Source organism: Onychomys torridus, chromosome 12 (assembly GCF_903995425.1).
Source record: "Onychomys torridus chromosome 12, mOncTor1.1, whole genome shotgun sequence".
NCBI lineage: Eukaryota > Metazoa > Chordata > Mammalia > Rodentia > Cricetidae > Onychomys > Onychomys torridus.
In genome coordinates, this window is record NC_050454.1 from 34,952,601 (window position 1) to 34,958,872 (window position 6,272).

Here is a 6,272-nt window from a genome sequence, read left to right on the forward strand (position 1 = left end):
AGTAGTGACAGAGGACAATCAAAAGGCCAGGCATGGTGGCACACGCCTTTAATCCTAGCATTTGGGAGGTAGAGCAGCAGCTCTCAACCTGTGGGTTGAGTCCCCTTTGGGTGTCGAATGACCCTTTCACAGGGGTTGCCTAAGATCGTGGAAAACACTGATATTTACATTACAATTTATAACCATAACAAAATTATAGTTATGAAGTAGCAACAAAAATAATTTTATGGTTAGAGGGGTCACCACAACATGAGGAACTATATTAAAGGGTCACAGCATGAGGAAGGTTGAGAACCAGTGAGGTGGAGGCAGGCTGATCTCTGTGAGTTTGAGGCTAGCCTGGGATTCATAGTGAGTTCCAGGACAGCCAAGGCTACATAGTGAGAGCCTGTCAAAGAAGAAGGAGGTGGAGAAGGAGGAAGAGGAGGAATGGAAGGAGCAGAAGAAGAAATGTACAAATATGGATGAAAATCTTCTACAACCTGCCCTGGTAACCAACTCTTATCTACAATAAACAGCCCAGAGAATTATCTTGACATGAGGTAGACATGTAGTAAGCCATGTTTCTATCTCCTGTGACAGTCCAGGAAGTGAACTAATAATTTCTGTCGTAACCAGTGCCAAATGGCCAGGACAGATTAATAACTGATGACTTCACTGATTTTTTAAAAATCATCCCTGTGTGTATGTGATGTTTATAAATGTGAGTGTGTAAGTATGGGCACACACATGTAGAAATCAGAGTACAACCTCAGGTGTTGATCCTTATATTTTGTTTTGTTTGAGGTAGGCTTTTTTTGTTGCTTGCTGCTACGTATACCAAGTTAGATGGTCTGTGAGCCTCTGGAGATTCCCTTGTCTTTACCATCCATCTTCCAGTAGTAGCATTGTGATTAGAGATATGCACACTCATGCACTCTATCCACTGAGCCAGCTCACCAGCCCAGCTTCACTGATTTTTGTCCCTGTTGATAATCTGAGATCAATGTGAGAAGGGCAAATATATACTCCTGCCCAATCCCTTACTGCTAGTAAGTTCATCTTGAGGACATGCCAAACGCTTCTATCCACACTGTGAGGCGTTTCCGCTCCTCTGCCTTTGAATTTCATCCAAAACAGTGGTGATGGCCTACTCCCTGATATAGAAAGCTCCGAATAAATGAGGTTTGGTTTTCTTATGTTGTTGCTCTTCATTTATTTCCTCAGCAGACATTTAGTAAATGTCCTAGGGTTGCTATTGTTATGATGAAACACCATGAACAAAGGCAAGCTGGGAGGAGGGTTTATTTGGCTTACACTTTCACTTGTAGTCTATCACTGAAGGAGGTCAGGATAGGAACTCAGGCAGGGCTGGTACCCGGAGGCAGGAGCTGATGCAGAGGCCGTGGAGGAGTGCTGCTTACTTATTCCCTGTGGCTTGCTCAGCCTGCTTTCATATAAAACTTAGGACTGCCAACCCAGGGATGGCTCCACCCACAATAGCCTGGGCACTCCCCTATCAATCACTAATTAAGAAAACGCCCTACAGCTGGATCTTATGGAGGCGTCTTCTCAACTGAGGTTCCCTATTCTCCAGTGACTAGCTTGTATCAAGTGGACATAAAACGAGCCAGCACAATACATTTTGCTGTTAACAGAATGGCAGGTTACAGTAGTGGGAATGTGTTGGAAGCACAAAGGTCCTTGCTGGTACAGATAAGCATTAGGGAAACAAGGAACCGTCAAAACAGGATTGTCTCTTCAACGAGGGAGATGTATCAACTGTTTTTCCATCTGATGATCTGTGCCATCTGTATGGCCATTGTTATGATTTATTATGCCCCCTCCCCTCCAGGGGGAGACAGCCAGTAATTCACAACCCAGACAATGCACCTACGTGGAGAGTTTATTATAACAGAGATTAAAGAGGCAGAGAGACAGAAAGAGGAGGAGAGGGAGGGGAGAAAGAGAGAGAGGTGCACACATCGAGGGAGGAAAAGCAGAAGGGCAGAGAAAGGGGCGGAGTTTTTCCTTAAGAAGAGGCTTCTAAATTAGGACGCAGGGCGGTCCCAAGGGGCGGGATCACAATATCAAAAGCCAGGCCACACCAAGCTCCCACAAGCAGCACAGGAGGTGGCTAACAGCCCAAATGACAACTACACTATCTGTATGACAGACTTACCAGCTCCTCCCCAGGTCCCTAAGGTAACACATGTAGCCTATCTCTAGAACACATTTTCATGGAAGAAGAGACATGCACTTTGAGAAGAGTTTTGACGTGATTATGCCTCCTTGTGCACAGGACTGCATTGCACCAGGAAACTTTTGTCCAAATTGGGCTGTATTTAAATATGCCTAAAATAAACTGCCCAGTGTCAGACTCTATAATGAACCAGCATTGGCTACTGAATCATGTTTAACAGGACTTCCTCCTTGCCTCAGGTGGATCATTACCAACTCTGATATTCTCAGGGACCCCTAGAGGAATGATCTGTGAATCAGGCTGTGTGCAAATAGTTATTCTGATGTCTGAAAAAGTAAAGTAGGCTGACTCATCTCTTAATTTAATTCAATTTTATGTGTATTGGTGTTTTGCCTGCATATCCAAAAGTCCAGAAGAGGGTGTTGAATGCACTGGAACTGGATTTGCAGGTAGTTTCAAAATGACATGTTAATGCTGAGATTTGATCCTAGGTCCTCTGGAAGAACAGCCATGGAGCCATCTCTGTAGCCCCAAAGCTGGATTTTTTAAAAAATACTTTATTTGAACCCAGGGCCTTGGGCTTGCTAGGCAAGCGCTCTACCATTGAGCTAAGTCCCCAACCCATTTATTCTTATTTTATATACATTTGTGTTTTGCCTACATGTATGTCTGGGTGGGAGGGGTCAGATCTTGGAGTTACAGACAATTGTTAGTTGCCATGTGGGTGCTGGAAATTGAACCCAGGACCTCTGGAAAAGCAATCAGTGCTCCTAACCACTGAGCCATCTCTCCAGCCCCACAGCTGAATTCTGAAGGGCAGAACTTCAAGGGAAAAGAGGAAGCTTTGGGGCTCTAAGTGTGTTGCTCCAAAGAAAAAAACAAAACAAACAAATTATTGTGTCAGATACCTTTTACTATTATGGTGGTTTGGAAGAAAATGGCCCTTGCCGGACGGTGGTGGCACACACCTTTAATCCCAGCACTTGGGAGGTAGAGGCAGGTGGATCTCTATGAGTTCCAGGACAGCCTAGTCTACAAAGTGAATTCCAGGACAGCCAGGGCTACACAGAGAAACCCTGTCTCAAGGAAAAAAAAAAATGAAAGAAAATGGCCTCCAAAGAGAATGACATTTTTGGGAAGTGTGATGGCCTTATTGGAGGAAATGTGTCACTGTGGAATGGGCTTTGAGGTCTCATATATGCTCAAGCCATGGCCAGTGTCTCTCAGCAGATCACTTCCTGTTGCCTACGTAAGACAACTCTCAGCTACCTCACCAGCACCATGTCTGCCTGCACACCACCATGTCCCACTATGACAATAACGGACTAAACCTCTGGAAATATAACCCACCCCAATTGAATGTTTTCCTTGATAAAAGTCACTGTGTTCCTGGTGTCTCTTCATAGCAATAGAATTCCTAGCTAAGACAACTTTAGTAAATAGCAGAGACAATTGCTATGCTGTGATGAAGGTTTGTTTTGGCTCTCAGTTTTGATGCTCGAGTCCCTGAGTAGGCAGCTCCATTGCTTCAAGGTCTGACATGGACACCATATGAATGAAAATGGTGGGGGAAATGTAGTGGGTACAAATCCATTCATTTTTGTGTGTGTATGGATCAGTCACATTCACTTTATTTTGGGTGTGTGGGATGTGCGCAGGTAGGCACACATCTGTGTGTGTGTTCATGTGAAGACAAGAGGACAGCCTTGGGTTGTTTCTCAGGAATGTTGCTTGCTTTTCATTTCTGAGACAGGATCTCTTATTGGGCCTGCAACTCACCATACCAGGCTGGCTGGCCAGTCAACCCCAAGAATCCTGTCTCCACTTCCCCAGTGCTGGGATCACAAGTGTGTGTTGCCACACTTTTTTTTTTTAACCAACATGAGTGCTGGAGATCAAGCTCACACACTCACATTTGAGAGGCAAGTGCTTTACCAACCAAGCCATCCCCCAGCCCCAGAACAGCTCAGCTCATGATGAGAAAATGAAATGAAAGAAAAAAGAGACTTCAGCCCCAGTTTTCTTTAAATGCACATCTCAGTGGCCTAAAAACCACCCATTAGATCCTTTCTCAGCATGTCTACCACCACCCAACAGTGCCAAGTTAAGGGAAAAGATTGTAAAGCATGGGCCTTTAAGGGGACATTCCAGATTCAGACTAATAGAAACCATTAAATGATTAATTTATTGAGTGAATTAATGACAGAGACTCTTAAATTCTTGTTTAAAATACATGGTATGGGGCTGGAGAGATGGCTCAGAGGTTAAGAGCACTGGCTGTTCTTCCAGAGGTCCTGAGTTCAATTCCCAGCATCCACATGGTGGCTCACAACCATCTACAATGAGATCTGGTGCCCTCTTCTGGACTGCAGGCTGAACACTCACTGTATACATAATAAATAAATAAATCTTTAAAAAAATATGTTATTAGTTACTTTTCTTGTTAGGCTATAACAACATAGATAACAAAAACAACTTAAGAAAGGGTTTGTGGGGCTGGTGAGATGGCTCAGAGGTTAAGAGCACTGACTGCTCTTCCAGAGGTCCTGATTCCAGAGGTTCAATTCCCAGCAACCACATGGTGGCTCACAACCATCTGTAATAAGATCTGGTGCTCTCCTCTGGCCTGCAGGGATACATACAGGTAGAACACTGTATTTGTAATAAATAAATCTTCAAAAGAAAGGTTTGTGTTGGATCCCAGTTTGAGGGTACAGAGCATCATGGTGGGGAAGGCAGGATGATGGGAGAAGAAGTTGGCTGATCCTGTTGCTTCAGTCACAAAGCGAAGAGAGATGAGTTCTGGTGCTAGGTCCATTTTTCCCTTCTGTTCTTTCTGGGCCCTAGACTTGAGATGGCCCTACTCACATTCAGGTAAGGTTGTCCCTTTTCAGTTAAACCTTTCTGGAAACACTTTCAGAGGTGCATATGGAAGTGTGTTTCCATGGCAATTCTAAATCCACCCAAGGTGACAGATTAATCATCACAGCAGGTTTGCACAGGAATGTGGTACTTTCTCAGATCTAAAAGTCTTGTTTGTTTCGGGGGCTATGCTGTAAAACATCAATTTCTGTGCTAAAAATGAAAAGGATACAGGATGTGCAAAACCAAGACCCTTGTTAACTATTGGTTTATTTATTTACTTATTTTGTTTATCCAAAGAACACATAAAGAAAATCACTATTCTCTGGTAACATACACTATACAGTATCCATGTATTCTCTTGCAGTTTTTTTTTTTTTTCTTTTTTAAAGGTATTTGTGTAGCCAGTTGGTGAAGAGACAATTAATTATTAGGGGAAAGAATGAAGGCTGGTGGGCTGGAAACAAAAGCATCAGATAAAGGATGAGTGGAGGTGGGCTGAGTAGGAGCAGCAAGGTAGAAATTATCTTGTAGAACAAAAGGGAGCTTTTTTTTTTTTTTTCCGCCAGAGCTGAGGATTGAACCCAGGGCCTTGCACTTGCTAGGCAAGTGCTCTACCACTGAGCTAAATCCCCAACCCCTGGAGACTTTTTTTAGAAGACAGTGTCTATGTAGTTCAGACTGGCCTAAAACTTGCCAGTCCCCTGCCTCTGCCTTCCACTAGCTGTATTCTCATACAATGTAGCTTATACTCCCATAGAGCCAGGCCTGGTTTCGACAACTGTTTTTTTTTAAAGTGTGTGTGTACACGTGTGTTGGTGTGTGTGCATGGGGTGTATGCACATGTGTGTGCCAACGTTAGTGCTCACAGAGCCGGGGACAGCACTGGGTGTCTTCCTTTATCACTCTCCCCCAATTCCTTTGAGGCAGGGACCATCACAGAGGTCATAGACCTAGAGCTAATGTTTTTCACCTAGGCTGGCAGCAAAAATGTCCCACGATCCTCTTGTTTCTGAGTCCTCTTCCACAAAGACCTAGGGCCGCAGGTGTGTGAGAGACCATGCCCAGCCTGCTGTGTGGGTGCTGGGATCCGAACTCAGGTCCTCATAGTTTGAGAGCAAGCACTCTTAACTACTGAGCCACCTCTCCAGAGGCTTCACAATCCTTTAGATTTCCTCACATTCCACTTGGCTAGGATACTCCAATCGGTGACTTTCTTCTGTTTACC